The sequence below is a fragment of the Somniosus microcephalus genome, chromosome 2 (assembly GCF_052327205.1).
Source record: "Somniosus microcephalus isolate GS21.2 chromosome 2, FLI_Smic_1.0, whole genome shotgun sequence".
NCBI lineage: Eukaryota > Metazoa > Chordata > Chondrichthyes > Squaliformes > Somniosidae > Somniosus > Somniosus microcephalus.
In genome coordinates, this window is record NC_140988.1 from 68,343,659 (window position 1) to 68,362,716 (window position 19,058).

The following is a 19,058-nucleotide window of genomic DNA, read 5'->3' on the forward strand; positions in this document are numbered from 1 at the left end:
GTCCTACTTGGGTCCCCTCCCTCACCTCTTTTTCCGGTACATTGATGACTGTATCAGTGCCGTTTCCTGCTCTCGCCCTGAACTAGACAATTTCATTCACTTTGCCTCCAATTTCCACCCTTCCCTCACCATCACATGGTCCATCTCTGACTCTTCCCTTCCCTTCCTCGACTTCTCCGTCTCCATCTCTGGGGATAGGTTATTGACCAACATTCACTACAAGCCCACTGACTCCCACAGCTATCTGGACTACACTTCCTCCCACCCCACCTCCTGTAAGGACTCTATTCCATTCTCCCAGTTTCTCCATCTCCGCCGCATCTGCTCCGATGATGCCACCTTCCACACCAGTGCTTCTGACATGTTTTCCTTTTTCCTCAACCGAGGATTCCCTGAGGGTTGACACGGCCCTCGACCGGGTCCGTTGTATCTCCTGCACTTCAGCCCTCACCCCTGCCCCTCCCTCCCAGAACCACGATAGGGTTCCTCTTGTCCTCACCTTTCACCCCCCCAGCCTTCACATTCTACGGATCATCCTCCGCCATTTCCGCCACCTCCAACGTGATCCCACCACCAAACGTATCTTCCCCTCCCCTCCCCTTTCAGCATTTCGTAGGGACCGCTCCCTCCGAGACACCCTAGTCCACTCCTCTAGCACCCCCAGCACCCCTTCCCTTCGCCCGGCACCTTCCCATGCAAGCGCAGGAGATGCAACACCTGCCCCTATACCTCCCCCCTTCCCACTGTCCAGGGCCCCAAACATCCATTCCAGGTGAAACAGCGATTTACTTGTACTTCTTGCAATCTAGTATACATTCGCTGCTCACGATGTGGTCTCCTCTACATTGGGGAGACCAAACGCAGATTGGGTGACCACTTTGCAGAACACCTCCGTTCAGTCCGTAAGGGTGACCCCGAGCTTCCGGTCGCCTGTCATTTCAATTCACCGTTCTGTAGGATTCTCAAAATTAACAGATCCCCAAAATGAAGAAAACCATTTAAAAATTGACTTTGGCTCCTGCTCGGCCTGGTAGGGGTGAGCACCGGTGACCAAGGTGACGTGGAGGACTCTCACATCTATGGGTGCTCGGGAGAGAGAGCACCAATCGTTACTGCTGGGGGTGGCGAACCGGGTGTGGAGGAGCTCGCTATTTACTTCCATGAGGGAAGGTGGCCAGGGTGGCTGGAGTCTAACTCGACCCAATACTCCAGCCAGACCGGATTCACTTACGGGGAGGCCTCCATCCTGTGCCCCAGGGTACAGGTCATGGCCACAAGAGTCACTATTACTGAGGGGAAACATGTGTGCCTCACATGATAAGGACAGATTCCCCTGGATAGGTGGTGGTGGTTCAGGAAGCTGAGCAGGGACACCCACCGGACGATCACAGGGACCCAAGGGGGAGTGAGTGTGTGTTGGGATAAGTGGTGGGAGCCAGAACAGGGAATCTGTGTCTGCATGTGGGGATCAGAGAAAGTCTGCCCCACAGGCATATCCATCATCTTCTCCAGACAATGGCAAGATACCGGGGAGGGGATGGGGTGGGATTCTAGCCTGCATGCGTGCATGGTCCCACACTCCCCGATCCCAGTCAATGCCACCGAACTCATTGCACGCCCCCGAAAGCACCTGCCCATGACCACAACATCACAGACCATAGTACAGAGGCGTCCTACCACCACCAAGGGACCAGGGAATGGGTTAGTGCTAGTGCCGACAGAAAAGGTACTATACCAGGGGGTACACTATGCTCCTAAACCTCACCGAGGTACACTTACCTGCATGGTGCCCTAAGGAGACAGAACAATTGTACCAGGCTCTACTAAAGGAAATGTTTAGGAAGTTTTACGAATTTGACTTTGCCAACCTGGACAAAGCAGAGCACTTTACGGGCTGAGCATACTATAGGCGCAGGGAGACAAAGAAGGGCAACTTGGCAGCTATTAAATTCCCCCTCTACCTTAACATCTTTAGCATACTACTAAAAGCAGTTGCTTTATCACAAAAACATTTCTACACACTAGAACAGAAGACAGTCGAGATAGAGGCCAAGATCTTGGATATCGTAGTTCCACCATGATGGGATATTTATGAATAAGATAGAGGTCCCTTCTTGGATCAGAATGGCTTCCCACATTCTAGTAGTCAAATCAAATCAAATCAATCAAATCAAATCAACTTTTATTGTCATTGTTAGTGCACAAGTGCAGTACAACGAAATGTAGGCTTGCGGCTCCCGAGAGTGTACAATTTGGATTAGGACACTTAAACATTTCAACATACATTTGTACATATATATTAGCATAAATATGACCATAATAAAGTGCATCGGCAGATGTGCAGGCTTTAGTGTTTATTTGTGGAGTTCAGTAGGATGACAGCCCTGGGAAAGAAGCTGTTCCTAAATCTGGTCGTACGGGTGCGAATGCATCTGTAGCGTCTTCCAGATGGTAGGAGGGTGAACAGACTGTGGCTGGGGTGGGTAGGGTCTTTGATGATGGACCGTGCCCTCCGTAGGCAGCGTTTCTGATATATATGTTCTATGGTCGGTAGCCAGGTGCCGGTAATGCGTTGGGCAGTTTTGACTACCCACTGCAGGGCTTTCCGGTCATGGGAGCTACAGCTGCCGTACCATACCGTGATACAGTTTGTCAGGATGCTCTCTATAGTGCAGCGGTAGAAGTTAGAGAGGATCGGGGTGACAGATTACATCCCTTCAGCCTCCTCAAGAAATATAGGCGCTGCTGGGCCTTCTTCACCAGAGAGGAGGTGTTGAGGGACCAGGAGAGGTCTTCCGTGATGTGGACTCCGAGGAACTTAAAGCTGGCCACCCTTTCCACCTCCGCCCCATTGATGTGGATGGGGGTGTGACTTCCGCCTTTGGACTTCCTGAAGTCCACGATTATTTCCTTTGTTTTCTTGGTGTTAAGGGCCAGGTTGTTGTCGGCGCACCACTTCACGAGATGCTGGACCTCCTCCCTGTAGGCTGACTCATCGTTGTTGGTGATCTGGCCTACTACCGTGGTGTCATCTGCAAACTTGATGATGGTGTTGGAACCATTGACAGCCACACAGTCGTGGGTGAAGAGGGAGTAGAGGAGGGGGCTCAGCACACATCCTTGTGGGGCCCCCGTGTTCAGGGTCGGGCGGGGGAGGTGTGGTTGCCTAATTTGACAGACTGGGGTCTGTTTGTTAGGAAGTCCAGGGTCCAGTTGCAGAGGGAAGTGTTCAGGCCAAGAGTTTGGAGTTTGGTGGCCAGCTTGTTGGGGATGATAGTGTTGAATGCTGAGCTGTAGTCTATAAACAACATTCTGATGTAGGTCTCCTTACCATCTAGGTGATTCAGTGCCGAGTGTAGAGCAGTAGTGATTGCATCCTCCGTTGATCTGTTTGCCCGATAGGCAAACTGGTGTTGGTCAAGGGAGGCAGGAACACTGGCTTTGATGTGGGCTAAGACCAGTCTCTCAAAACACTTCATTATGATGTGCCAGCTCAGTATAGTTTTCTACTTACTATGCGCAAAGTGCAAGAGGAAGGACAGAATGCTTCGATCCCAACATGAGTATGGGACAAGCATCAAAATTAAGTCTATGACCAAGTACGAGATGAGCCTTAATCATTATTAAAAATAAAGATGGTGACCGTGTATTTTTCTTTTCTATGTATGTACCATGTATTATTTTTTGTTTTTCCAAGTGGTGCAGGGGTGTTGGACCCCCTCCGTGCTTGGATAAGAATGTAACCGAATTTTATGTATCTGAACACTACACCTAAAGGGGAATATGTGTTTTGGGGTTTTAGAGAGGTAAAATATAGGGGAAGGTTGGTTCTCAGGGATCAGGAATTTTGCTCACCCAGTATGATATTCTAATGAGTAAAGTATCACAGGATTCTCAAAATTAACAGATCCCCCAAAACGAAGAAAACCATGTTAAAATTGACTTTGGACCCTTGCTAAAACTTCAGGAGTGATAAAAGGCATGTTGGGCCTAGCAAGGAGATTCAAGGTCAGAAACAGACTTGGCATTTTAAAAAGGACATGTTCAGGCATGTTTGGAAAAAGGCTGTTACAGAATTTGAGATCTACCTCTGCAGTAGACAGCTTGAGTATTCGAGATAATCAAACTGTCCAGGGGAGCTGTAAACGTCACTCAGCCCCTATCAAGAAATTTACATGCTAACAATAGACACATGGTAGAACAGCCTCACAGAACCCATCCAAAAACATGCATAAAACAAATGGCTTCACCAACCTACAAAGGATCTCAGGCCTCACAGGAAACTCAAAGCTTGAGGACAATTCACTACAATTAAATAAGAGCTCAACAGCTCAGGAAAACCATCCCGAAACTACTTCTCACATTTTTAAACTACTTCAACAACTCAGGAAGCCATCCCGAAACCGATTAAACAATTTAAGATTAGGAGGCCCCAATTAGTATAATTGAAAGCCTGTTTTCTAAGGACAAAATAGTCAAGAAATTCGAAAGACTCGTTCAGCAGTTCAGTTCAGCAGTTTCACAGTTACAACAAGTTCTCTACAAGCTCTACAGTTTTCAGCAGTTCTCAGGAATTCATCGAGTTTGAACAGTACACAGTTCAGCAAGGTGGGAGTTCAAGAAGTACAGAGAGTTCCAAGTTTGAGTTCAGTAAATGCAAGCATCTCGAAGCAGTTCTCTCTCTCTCTCTCTCTCTCGAAGTAACACACAAGAAACCAGAGCAACAGTTTCAGTGACCATCGGACACCTCGCGGCAACAAGGGCCTTACGAAACAACCAACCGAACATTACCATCAGCCAACCGGGTAATATTGGGCCACCACGACCAAAGAAAACCAACTCAGAAGAAAACAGAAGATTCGCAAGTTTTTCCACTCTACAAACTGTCAAGGATTCGTTTGGTGAGCATTATCCCTGGTCCTTTAGAGTCCAACTTAGCTAGTAAGGTGGGATTGGGAGGGGTGAGGTATTTTTCTGCTGTAATTCCCTCATGTGTATCGAAGTGTTCCCTATTTTATTAGAATGTTAAGATTATTGTGTTGTATTTTCTTTCTCAAATAAAAATCAAAGTTCTTGCACCAAAATCAGTTTGTCTGCATCACTTTTATCACAACCCCCAAATAAGTCCAAGGTCTAGAACCAAGGGAGTGGGAGCGAGTTGAACCGCTCATAAGTCAGAGGTGAAGCTGACCCCACACACCACCCCCTACATAATGGCGACCACGGCAGGACCTTGGCAAAAGTGATGTGATGCAGTAGACACTGTTTTTGAGGAAAGGACGAAGATGGAAGAGATGATTTCCTCTTATGTGTTCAAGAAAGTAAATATAACAAAGAAATGGGTGCTCAGTCTGTTGCGCGCTGAGCGCCCAATGGATGCTGCAGCCAAAGACTGAGAGCTAGGATCATAAAAAGTCTGTGGAGAAAGCCATCTGGTTGGTCTGCTCCCACCGACAGATCCAGCATTGAGGCACTAACAGAAGAGTTGCGGGAATCAGCTCAGCTGTCTCAAGCAAGGGCTCTAGCAGGGGAAGGATTATTAGAGGAATTAAACACCCAAAACCAGGAAAAGATGCAGGTAATGGAAAAGCATAGCAACAGACAGAAATACTTTCGGTGTCAGGTCACCAAGGAAAAAAGTAATGAATTAGTGTTACGAGAAGAGAATGCCCGCCTTGCCAAGCAAGTAAAACAACAGGAGGAGAGGTTGAGAGATGTACAGGCAGCTTATAAGATAGCGAGCACTAGGGGGTTTGAAGCGGGAGATCACGGCCCCTGTCAGAAGCAGATCGATAGTTTAAACCTTGCTCTGTCCAGGGGAAAAGGCATGGTGTGTCTAATAAGCCCGGGTGCAGCCCGGGTGGACCTGGAAGTAGAAGGGGAAACTGTTCAGATGTCACCTGTGGTGCCGGGGACCAACCCAGTTGGGCAGCAGGAGGGTGATTTGTGAGGCTGGCATGGAGAGCACAGCACCACCGCCTGTGGCGCCGGGTTTTAACTTGCTTTGGCAGCAGGGAGGGGTGGGTGAACCAATGCAGGAAAGGTCAGAGCCGGGGCCGATGTGCCTGGTCTGGCAGCAAAAGTTTAGCCCGCCCGGCGGTGGTGGGGTTCAGGGACCCCTTGAAAGCCAATTCATGGTTCCCCATGGCACCCAACAGCTTAGGGTTATGATAAGCCACCTGAATAAGCTCACCCAAAAGGTGGACCCCTCGGTCCACTTCATGGAAGTGGAACAGGCAGCAGGCATCAACGAGTGCGATGACTCCGAGATGGCCAAAATGCTCCTTTTCTCTCTGGATGGCAAATTGTACCAGTCCCTCTCAGCTGAGAGCAAGAAAGGGCAAGGGGGTACGCTGTCATCTGGGAGGAAGTTCTGGAGGCCAAGGGTATGAACGATGGTAGTCCTTTCTCCCGGGTGGAGAGGACAACACAGCTAGCAGGGGAGACACCACAGGCTTTCGCAGACCGACTGTGGCCTGTGTACAAGAGTGCCTGTAATGGGGATCTCAACCGGGCTCACCTGAATCAGGACGAGCTGGTCCACTGGCTCCAAAGCCTGGTGGCAAACAGCTTGCCGCGGATCAGAGCCAAGGCTGAGCTGTGGTTTGACCCAAAAGGCCCCCAGGTCACCGAGGAGACAGTGGTCAGACAACTGACCCTGGCTTACCACAATGGTAGAGGGATAGAAGAACACCCACCAAAAGGAAAGGTACATGAAAGGAAACCGAGCCAGAATAAGAAAGAATGGCACCAGGAAGGGGGTAACCCTTCCAATACGAAGTGTAACTGCTTCGGGTGCGGGAAGAATGGGCATTGGAGAAGGGACTGTAGGAATCCATGGAAGGAAAACGTAGGAAAGAACCCCTGCCCCAAAAACAGAAACACTGACCTCTCCCCCCACGCTTGATTCAATAGTGGCTGCGCTCCGAGTTTTATTAACTGGAAGGCAGCCACCGCCATTGGTGCTTTAACCCCATCTGCTCCACCCAACCCAGGCCTATGACTAGAGCCAGCGCAGCCTGTCTACCTGTGTCCCTTTGAGTATGATGCATGGAAGAGACCGCTTGTTAAGATGGAGGTGGAAAAGGTGAAAGAGGCCTACCTGTTAGACACGGGAGCATCGAGCACCATTGTCTATTCAGCTAACTCTGCCACCTCACCTCTGTCTAACGGGGTCTTGTACAGCTTAGTAGGGTTCACATTAACGAGCAGGCTGGCTCGTTCTCCATCCCGCTGTCCATTCATTTAGGAGCACTCCACACCAAGTGGACCTGTGTTTTAATGAAATGGGAGCAGGAAGGGAAGGGGATCCTGGGGGCTGATTTTATCATAGGCCACAGGATTCTAGTGGATCTTAGGAACCACTATCTATGGGGAGCATGCACCGGCAAGGAAAGTGAAGTGGCAGTCCTTCCAGAAAAACAGGGCAAGGGGACCTTGTGCACCTTAAAGGCACGGTTATGACCTCGAACTAGTGGTCAGTAACACTCTGATGGAGTACCAGGCATTTGTGCGAGCATACCTTGCCGCATTTGCCACTCATAAACACGATTGTGGGAGGGTAAACGGGGTCAAGGTTAGTGTGAGTGGGGACCCCATGACCCGACCACAAAAGCAATACAATTTCCCGAAGGAGGCGGAGGCAGACATGGAAACAGCCATGACCTCTCTGGTCAAACAGGGGGTATTGAGACCGATAGCCACCCACGTAAACTCTCCACTGTGGCCGGTTAGAAAACCAGGCAACTCCTGGAGGGCCACAGTGGACTATCGGGTACTCAATCGAAACATCCCCACCTGTGCACCCACGGTCGCAGCTGTCGCCGACCTCATTGGAAGTATTCCAGCCTCCGTAACCACCTTCATGGTGCTGGATATTTCCAATGGGTTTTGGTCCATCCCTCTACGGAGAGAGGACCAGTACAAGTTCGCCTTCACTTTTAAAGGTCAACAATACACCAGGAACTGCCTACCTCAGGGTTTTCACAATAGCCCCAGCATTTTTCACCAGTGCATGGCTAATCATTTAAAGGGCTTCAGCCGGCCCCGACAGTTAGTTCAGTATGTGGATGACCTGCTCCTATTCACCGATGAAGGAGAGGAACAAGGTCCACTACTGGCTGAACTGCTGGAGCTGCTCAGGCAGGAAGGTTTTAAAGTAAACCCAAAGAAGGTACAGATCGGCCAACAGGAAGTAAAATTCCTCGGGCTGACTGTACGCGCAGGGGAAAGGGCCATCGACAAAGCTAGAAGGGAAGCAGTGCAGGAGTTACCAGCCCCCAACACAGTCACAGGAGTGAGATCTTTTCTAGGGCTAACCGGGTACTGCAGAGATTTTATTGAGGAATACGCAGCCACAGCAGCCCCTCTGCTCCAACTCCTACACAAGGGAGTGGAGTGGGTTTGGGATGAGGGTTGCGAGGCAGCATTCGTAAAACTCAAACAAGATCTGCAGACTCTAGGGGCTATTGATGGGGGGAAAGAATTTTTCCTGGAGGTCGCAGGCAGCGGGGACAGCCTGAGTGCAGTGCTGCTCCAAGAGCGGCATGGCCAGCTGAGAACGGTGGTTTACTCCTCCAGGATACTCACAGATGTGGAGAAGGGCTATTCCAACTGTGAGAGGCACCTCCTCGCCACTCACTGGGCTGTGGAAAGATCATTGATCTTCACAGGTACCTCGCCCCTCACCCTCCTCACCCATCACACGCCCACCCAGATGCTCCTAGATGGGAGAATTAAGGATGGGACAGTGAGCAGTGCCCACATTGCTCGCTGGACCCTGCTTCTCTCCCAGATGGACCTAAGGGTGAAAGGTCTCTGCAAGCCTAAGCTCGCGGCCAACATGATTTATCCAGGGACAGCCCACCGGTGTTCCATTGAAGGGGTATGGGACGTCAACATAGGTTTTTGGGCCGGGATACACCCCACAGGCCGTGAAATCTATGTGGACGGTTCGAGCACAGTATCTGCTGGCGAGCGACTTACAGGGTGTGGAGTTTATGATGCAGGGGCAGACATTGCCCTGGCAATTAAACTCCCCAGCACCATGAGCGCCCAGCAAGCTGAACTGTCTGCGGTAGTGTACGTGGTTGCACACCCCGAGAAATTCCCTACCCTGTACATGATTTGCTCGGACAGCATGTTCACATGCAATTCGTGTATGGAATACCTAGCCATCTGGTCCCGTCGTGGATACACCTCCGCTGACGGGAGACCCCTGGCAATCAAGCCTCTGCTGGAGAAAATCATGGCAGCTGTGGGGGAGGAAGGGAAGGTCTATATCCATAAAGTTAAAGCCCATTCAAAGACAGAACCTATGCGGGAGGGCAACCAAAATGCAGACGAATTGGCCAAGCAGGGGGCCAGGGAATGAGATTTCTGGGATCCCTACCAAACAGATTCGGTAGCCGCAATCTGGGACAAGGGAGGCACACAGGGGGTAGCTTTGGTCCCAGACTTATAGCAGGCCCAAGCCCAGGATCCCGTCCTCAGAGCCATCCTGAACGCGCTCACAAAAGGGGAGAAGGTAGAGGGCCCGTACGGCACAGCAGCCATCACCGTTAAGGAAGGCATGCTGTTCAGGGTGGAGCAGTGGGTAGTGCCGCAGCAGTACCAAAGGGAATTCCTCCTACTGGCCCATGAGGGTCCAGGAGTGGGGCATCCCGGGCCTGAGACCACCTGGCAACGGGTGGAACAGGCAGGATGGTGGCCAGGACTGAGCGAACATGTCCGCGAGTTTTGTGCCGGCTGTCTGGTGTGTGCTGCCAATAACCCTGACCCCCAGAAAAGGAAGGTATCTTTGGGACACACCAGGAGGGTAGAGGGACCACGGCAGTCGATCCAGATCAGTTACATCGGGCCCCTACCCACCACCCAGGGAGGCTACAAATACTGCCTAGTCCTGGTGGATGTGTTTTCAAATTGGGTGGAAGCTTTTCCCTGCCGAACAGCTATCGCATTGGGGACAGCTAAGATCCTGGTCAGGGAAGTGTTCTCATGATGGGGACTACCGCAGTATGTGGAGTCTGACCAAGGGAGTCATTTTACCAGGCAGGTCATGCAAGAGACCCTCATATTACTCAGCATCGAGGGGAAATGGCACGTCACCTACAACCCACAGTCATCGGGTCCTGTAGAGTGTTTAAACCGCACAATCAAAGAAAGGCTGCATAAGGAGATGGGAGACACACCCAAGAAGTGGGTGGAGGTCTTACTATTGGTCGTAATGGGGATCCGAGCCAGCCAGTCAAAAAGCACGAGGTATTCCCCACACGAGCTTATGACTGGTAGGGTTATGCGGACCCCCACCCATGTACTAGCCCTGGTGCTCACGGAAGGTCAGCTCGGAGAGGTGAACCGGGACAGCTTCATCAGGAATCTGTTTGAACATCTTAAACAGATTCACTGGCAGGCTGCTAGCAACATGGGGAAACAGCACCGGAGTAACTGACTGCTGCTAGAACCCCGCAGGCACCACGAGTGGGAGATAGGGGATCAGGTCATGGTGAGGAACTTTGCCCGGTTAGGGAGTTTTGAACCTTTGTACATGGGGCCGTACAGCATTGTAGACAAGGCCAGCCCCATGGTCTATGCCATAAAGATGCCCCGCCGCACAAAGTGGTTCCACATTAATCAATGTAAACTGTTTAAACCCAAGAAAGGGGAATGGCCAGCAAGGGTGAACCGCACTAAAGATAGAGATCCTCAGCCAGCAGCTGTGGCAGACTCACAGACTGCACCAGTGGGGGCAGTGGCTTGTGTCACTGGAGGGGCCAGCCCACCAATTATTTGGGACACACCCCCAGTAGCCGGAGCCTTAAGAAGGTCTCCTCGCACACCACAGCCAAAACCATCTTGGTCACCTGTGTACCAGTTTAAACAGTTCAGTCCCAGAAGGGTCGCAACCCATAAGGGAATGCCCAAGGTCAGGGATCAATCTAAGGACAGGGATCCCAAGCCTGCAGCCTCCAATGGTGAGGGACTCACAGGAGAGGTAGCGTTGGGCAAGGAAAGCAAGAGGGATCCCCAGCCAGCAGCCTCAGGCTGCGGGGAACCCACAGGACAGGACAGGGACTCAGCAGCCACACCGAAGTGGGTAGTGTGCTGCAGTACAGGAGGGCACATTCCCCCGATCATCTGGGATTCATGGAAACTCCCAGTTGTTTTAAGGAAGAATCTTCGGGTCCGGCGGCACAGACCACCTTACGCCCAGGTGTACAAGCTGCCCAGAGGCCGCAAAAGACAGAGGCCAAACAGGAATTAGCCTGGCCGTCCGGAGACGGGTGGCGGATGTACATAGCTTCTCTGTTGAATTTTAAGTGTGTTTTATAGTTTTGATAGTTTTAGGTTTACTATTGTTTGATTATTTATGATAAGTTCAAGTTTTCGAGACTCGATCACTTGTCAAGCCAAAGAACCTTCTCGGGACATGGCTATCTGATTGATGTGTCCCTACAGAAAGGAACTCGGCATGGGAAAGTTTCTGCTCCTGCTTGCCCTGGTAGGGGTGAGCACCGGTGACCAAGGTGACGTGGAGGACTCCCACATCTATGGGTGCTCGGGAGAGAGAGCACCAATCATTACCATGGGGGGTGGCGAACCAGGTGTGGAAGAGCTCGCTATTTACTTCCATGAGGGAAGGAGGCCAACTCGACACAGTACTCCAGCCAGACTGGGTTCACTTACGGGGAGGCCTCCATCCCGTGCCCCAGGGTACAGGTCGTGGCCACAAGGGTCAGTGTCACTGAGGGGAAACGTGTGTACCTCACATGTAAAGGACAGATTCCCCATGATAGGTGGTGTTGGCTCAAGAAGCTGAGCAGGGACATAGGGGACCATACAGCCGACTGGGAACATAGAAACATAGAAGATAGGAGCAGGAGTAGGCCATTCGGCCCTTCGAACCTGCTCCGCCATTCAATGAGATCATGGCTGATCATCCAAATTCAGTACCCTGTCCCTGCCTTCTCCCCATATCCCTTGATCCCTTTAGCCTTAAGAAATATATCCAACTCTTTCTTGAATATATTTAATGAACTGGCCTCCACCGCCCTCTGTGGCAGAGAATTCCACAGGTTCACCACTCTCTGGGTGAAGAAATTCCTCCTCATTTCAGTCCTAAATGGCTTACCCATTATCCTTAGACTATGACCCCTGGTTCTGGACTCCCCGGCCATCAGAAACATCCTTCCTGCATCTAGTCTGTCCAGGCCTGACAGAATGTTATAGGTTTCGATGAGATCCCCTCTCAATCTTCTAAACTCCAGTGAATATAAGCCCAATCGACACAATCTCTCCTCATACGTCATTCCTGCCATCCCAGGTATCAGCCTGGTGAATCTTCGCTGCACTCCTTCCATGGCAAGAACGTCCTTCCTCAGGTAAGGCGACCAAAACTGCACACAATACTCAAGGTGCGGTCTCACCAACGACTGGGAACGACACCCACCGGACGATCACAGGGACCCAAGGGGGAGTGAGTGTGTGTTGGGATAAGTGGTGGGAGTCGGAACAGGGAATCTGTGTCTGCATGTGGGGATCAGAGAAAGTCTGCCCCACAGGCATATCCATTATCTTCTCCAGACAATGGCAAGATGCCAGGGAGGGGATGGGGTGGGATTCTAGCCTGCATGCGTGCACGGTCCCACACTCCCCAATCCCAGTCAATGCCACCGAACTCGCTGCACGCCCCCGAAAGCACCTGCCCACGACATCATGGACCATAGTACAGAGGTGTCCTACCACCACCAAGGGACCAGGGAATGGGTTAGCAGTAGTGCCGACCGAAAAGGTACTATACCAGGGGGTACACTATGCAGTAGCTTCAGTGATCCTAAACCTCACCGAGGTACACTTACCTGCATGGTGCCCTAAGGAGACAGAACAGTTGTACCGGCCCGACTAAAGGAAATGTTTAGGAAGTTTTACGAATTTGACTTTGCCAATGTAGACAAAGCAGAGCACTTTACGGGCTGAGCACACTATAGGTGCGGGGAGACAAAGAAGGACAACTTGGCGGCTGTGAAATTCCCCCTCTACCCAAACATCTTACCGCCCTACTAAAAGCAGTTGTCATATCACAAAAACATTTCTACACACTAGAACAGAAGACAGTTGAGATAGAGGCCAAGAGCTTGGATATCGTAGTTTCACCCTGGTAGGATATTTTTGAAATTATAGAGGTCCCTTCTTGGATCAGAATGGCTTCCCACATTCCAGTAGTCTGCCAGCTCAGTATAGTTTTCTACTTACTATGCGCAAAGTGCAAGGGGAAGGACAGAATGCTTCGATCCCAACATGAGAGAGCATGGGACAAGCATCAAAATAAAGTCCATGACCAAGTATGAGACGAGCCTTAATCGTTATTAAAAATAAAGATGGTGACCGTGTTTTTTTCTTTTCTATGTATGTACCATGTATTATTTTTTGTTTTTCCAAGTGGTGCAGGGGTGTTGGACCCCCTCCGTGCTTGGATAAGAATGTAACCGAATTTTATGTATCTGAACACTACACCTAAAGGGGAATATGTGTTTTTGGGTTTTAGAGAGGTAAAATACAGGGGAAGGTTGGTTCTCAGGGATCAGGAATTTTGCTCACCCAGTATGATACTCTAACGAGTAAAGTATCACAGGGTGAACTGTAGGATTCTCAAAATTAACAGATCCCCAAAACGAAGAAAACCATATTAAAATTGACTTTGGACCCCTGCTAAAACTTCAGGAGTGATAAAAGGCATGTTGGGCCTAGCAAGGAGATTCAAGGTCAGAAACAGACTTGGCATTTTAAAAAGGACATGTTCAGGCATGTTTGGAAAAAGGCTGTTACAGAATTTGAGATCTACCTCTGCAGTAGACAGTTTGGGTATTCGAGATAATCAAACTGTCTGGGGGAACTGTAAACTTCACTCAGCCCCTATCAAGAAATTTACATGCTAACAATAGACCCATGGAAGAACAGCCTCACAGAACCCATCCAAAAACATGCATAAAACAAATAGTTTCACCAACCTACAAAGGATCTCAGGCCCCACAGGAAACTCAAAGCTTGAGGAAAATTCACTACAATTAAATAAGTGCTCAACAGCTCAGGAAAACCATCCTGAAACTACTTCTCACATTTTTAAACTACTTCAACAACTCAGGAAGCCATCCTGAAATCGATTAAACAATTTAAGATTAGGAGGCCCCAATTAGTATAATTGAAAGCCTGTTTTCTAAACACAAAAAAGTCAAGAATTTCGAAAGACTCATTCAGCAGTTCAGTTCAGCAGTTACACAGTTACAAGTTCTCTACAAGCTCTACAGTTTTCGGCAGTTCTCAGGAATTCATCGAGTTTGAACAGTACACAGTTCAGCAAGGTGGGAGTTCAAGAAGTACAGAGAGTTCCAAGTTCGAGTTCAGTAAATGCAAGCATCTCGAAGCAGTTCTCTCTCTCTCTCTCTCTCTCTCGAAGTAACACACAAGAAGAAATCAGAGCAACAGTTTCAGTGACCATCGGACACCTCGCGGTAACAAGGGCCTTACGAAACATCCAACCAAACATTACCATCAGCCAACCGGGTAATATTGGGCCACGACGACCAAAGAAAACCAACTCGGAAGAAAACCGAAGATTCGCAAGTTTTTCCACTCTACAAACTGTCAAGGATTCGTTTTGTGAGCATTATCCCTGGTCCTTTAGAGTCCAACTTAGCTGGTAAGGTCGGATTGGGAGGGGTGAGGTATTTTTCGACTGTAATTTCCTCATGTGTATCGAAGTGTTCCCCATTTTATTAGAGTGTTAAGATTATTGTGTTGTATTTTCTTTCTCAAATAAAAATCAAAATTCTTGGACCAAAATCAGTTTGTCTGCTGCACTTTCATCACAACCCCCAAATAAGTCCAAGGTCTAGAACCAAGGGAGTGGGAGCGATTTGAACCGCTCATAAGTCAGAGGTGTAGCTGACCCCACACACCACCCCCTACAGTTCCATTCGCACTCAGACCTCACCATCTGCGGCCTGTTGCATTGTTCCACGGAAGCTCACTGTAAACTCGAAGAACAGCACCTCATCTTCCGATTAGGCACTTTACAGCCTTCCAGACTCAATATCGAGTTCAACAACTTCAGATCATAACCTCAGCCCCTATTATATTTTTTATCCACACTTTTGGTTTGTGACGTTTCCTTTTTTTTCTCTCTCCCACATGGCAGCTGTCTTTCACTCTGCCAGCGCATTTCACACTTCATTTAGAGCCATTGTCTGTTTCTTTACCTATCCTATTACTATCTCGTCTCACCTTGAATATCTCTTAATGGCTCCCCCATTTCCCAGCCCCCAAACTGCCTTTTGTTTCATTTCCTGCCTTTTCTCTCAGTTCTGTCGAAGGATTTTGACCCGAAACGTTGACTCTGTTTCTCTCTCCATGGATGTTGCCTGGCCTGCTGAGTTTTTCCAGCATCTTCTGTTGTTATTTCTTGTGTTTTCCTTGTTTTGGACAGAAACTAATAGCTTTGTGGCGGTAAAACTTTAATTTTTCCCTTCTTTTTCATTTTCTTAAATTGCCTCCACAACCTATTCCACCAGTCATACCTCACTTGTGGTTGCATCATGCAGCTCCAACCGTCCCCTTTATTTCCCTTTGGGATTACCCGCACCTCTCCTGGTTTATCCTCCTCTGGTACACCCCACAAACAATCATTATGCCGGTCCACTATCACATTGTGGGCCAGCCTCTAATCAGAGCCTAGCATCTCATGCCCTTCCTTATCCCAATTCATAAGAACACATTCCCACTTCGATTCTAGTCCCCCTACCTTAACTTTTAAAGGTCCTGATACCTGCCTTTTGGTTGCCCGTGAAACCAGCTAACAGATATGGTGTTCCTGACGACCATGGGGAACTATCAGGACATTCCGAGCGTTGGTGGGAAACTCGAGCGGCAGCGGGGCTATAAAAGGCTCCAGAGACCAGGTAAGGCCTCAGAGTGTCAGCGGGACACTCGAGCGGCAGCGGGGCTATAAAAGACTCCAGAGACCAGGTAAGGCCTCAGAGTGTCAGCGGGAAACTCGAGTGGCAGCGGGGCTATAAAAGACTCCAGAGACCAGGTAAGGCCTCAGAGTGTCAGCGGGAAACTCGAGCGGCAGCGGGGCTATAAAAGACTCCAGAGACCAGGTAAGGCCTCAGAGTGTCAGCGGGACACTCGAGCGGCAGCGGGGCTATAAAAGGCTCCAGAGACCAGGTAAGGCCTCAGAGTGTCAGCGGGACACTCGAGCGGCAGCGGGGCTATAAAAGACTCCAGAGACCAGGTAAGGCCTCAGAGCGTCGGCGGGAAACTCGAGCGGCAGCGGGGCTATAAAAGGCTCCAGAGACCAGGTAAGGCCTCAGAGCGTCGGCGGGAAACTCGAGCGGCAGCGGGGCTATAAAAGGCTCCAGAGACCAGGTAAGGCCTCAGAGTGTCAGCGGGACACTCGAGCGGCAGCGGGGCTATAAAAGACTCCAGAGACCAGGTAAGGCCTCAGAGTGTCAGCGGGAAACTCGAGTGGCAGCGGGGCTATAAAAGACTCCAGAGACCAGGTAAGGCCTCAGAGTGTCAGCGGGAAACTCGAGTGGCAGCGGGGCTATAAAAGGCTCCAGAGACCAGGTAAGGCCTCAGAGTGTCAGCGGGACACTCGAGCGGCAGCGGGGCTATAAAAGACTCCAGAGACCAGGTAAGGCCTCAGAGCGTCGGCGGGAAACTCGAGCGGCAGCGGGGCTATAAAAGGCTCCAGAGACCAGGTAAGGCCTCAGAGCGTCGGCGGGAAACTCGAGCGGCAGCGGGACTATAAAAGGCTCCAGAGACCAGGTAAGGCCTCAGAGTGTCAGCGGGACACTCGAGCGGCAGCGGGGCTATAAAAGACTCCAGAGACCAGGTAAGGCCTCAGAGTGTCAGCGGGAAACTCGAGTGGCAGCGGGGCTATAAAAGGCTCCAGAGACCAGGTAAGGCCTCAGAGCGTCGGCGGGAAACTCGAGCGGCAGCGGGGCTATAAAAGACTCCAGAGACCAGGTAAGGCCTCAGAGCGTTGGCGGGAAACTCGAGCGGCAGCAGGGTTATAAAAGGCTCCAGAGACCAGGTAAGGCCTCAGAGCGCCGGCGGGAAACTCGAGCGGCAGCGGGGCTATAAAAGGCTCCAGAGACCAGGTAAGGTTCACTAATCTCCGAACTCGGAACTCAAAGGGAAGGAGAGAGGTAAAAAGAAATCAAAGTGTGATGTCACCAGAAAGCAGGTAAGTGATTGCTTGGTGAGTATTTATATCTTTATAAACGTATCTCTGTGGTTTATAGTTTCTAAGGTGTGATATTCATCATCTAGTTTGTTTGTAAATCAGAGCCCTTAAATATGTCATTTAGCTGTAAGGTAACTTCAATTCTGTGGTTTATATTTTCTAGGGTCTCTGTGGTGTAGCGGGGACTTTTGCCATACAAGTGCCTAGAGTATATCTTTAATTGGTGGTATTGAATTAATTTAAATTCTTTAAAGGGTAAGTCATGTCAGGACAGCCCAGCCCTGTATTATGCTCCACCTGTGCTATGTGGGAATTCCGGGACACTGCCGGTGTCCCTGATGACCATGTGTGCCAGAAATGTATCCAGCTGCAGCTACTGGCAGACTGCATTGAGGCGCTGGAGCTGCGGATAGATGAGTTTTGGAGCATTCGCGATGCTGAGAGGGTCGTGGATAACACGTTTAGTGAGTTGGTCACACCGCAGGTAAGGGCTGCACAGGCAGAAGGGAAATGGGTGACCATCAGGCGGAGCAGTAGAAGCAGGCAGGTAGTGCAGGGGACCCCTGTGGCCATCCCCCTACCAAATAGGTCTACCGATTTGGATACTGTTGAGGGGGATGACTTACCAGGGGAAGGCAGCAGCAGCCAACTTCCTGGCACCAGGGGTGCTTCTGCTGCTCAGGAAGGGAGGAAAAAGAGTGGGAGAGCAATAGTGGTCGGGGATTCTATCGTAAGGGGAACAGATAGGTGTTTCTGTGGCCGTAGATGTGACTCCAGGATGGTTTGTTGCCTCCCTGGTGCCAGGGTCAAGGATGTCACTGAACGGCTGCAGGGCATTCTGAAGGGGGAGGGTGAACAGTCAGAGGTCGTGGTTCACATTGGGACCAACAACATGGGTAGGAAGAGGGTTAAGGTCCTGCAACAAGAATTTAGGGAGCTAGGTAGCAGATTAAAGAGCAGGACCTCAAAGGTTGTAATCTCTGGATTACTCCCGGTGCCACGTGCTAGTGAGTATAGGAATAGGACGATAGAGCAGATGAATGCATGGCTAAAGAGTTGGTACAGGAGGGAGAGCTTTAGTTTCCTGGATCACTGGGTCTGCTTCTGGGGAAGGTGGGACTTGTACAAATCGGATGGGTTGCACCTGAGGCAGAATGGGACAAATATCCTTGCGGGGAGGTTTGCTAGCACTGTTGGGGGGGGTTTAAACTAACTTGGCAGGGGGGTGGGATACAGAGTGGAGCTATAATAGGGGGTGATGTACAGCCAAATATAGAGGAAAAAACAAGTCAGCTTGGAAGGCAGAGCAAATATGTGACGGCAAATGGGAGTAGGGCAAGGCTGGATGGCATTTATTTTAATGCAAGGAGTCTTGCGAATAAGGTGGGTGAACTGAAGGTGTTGATGAACACATGGGAGTATGATATTGTTGCTATTACGGAGACATGGTTGAGAGAGGGGCAAGGCTGGCAGCTCAATATTCCGGGGTATAGAATCTTCAGGCGAGACGGCGGGGGGGGGTAAAAGAGGGGGTGTCGCAATATTAATTAAGGAGTCAATTACTGCTGTAAGGAGGGATGATATATTAACAGGTTCATCTAATGAGGCCATATGGGTAGAACTTAAAAACAAAAAGGGGGCAAGCACTTTGCTGGGAGTGTACTATAGGCCCCCAAACAGTCAGGGGGAGATAGAGGAACAGATATGTAGGCAAATCTCAGAGAAATGTGCAAATAATAGGGTAATAATAGTGGGGTATTTCAACTTCCCCAATATTAACTGGGATAAATGTAAGAAGTCACACAACAACAGG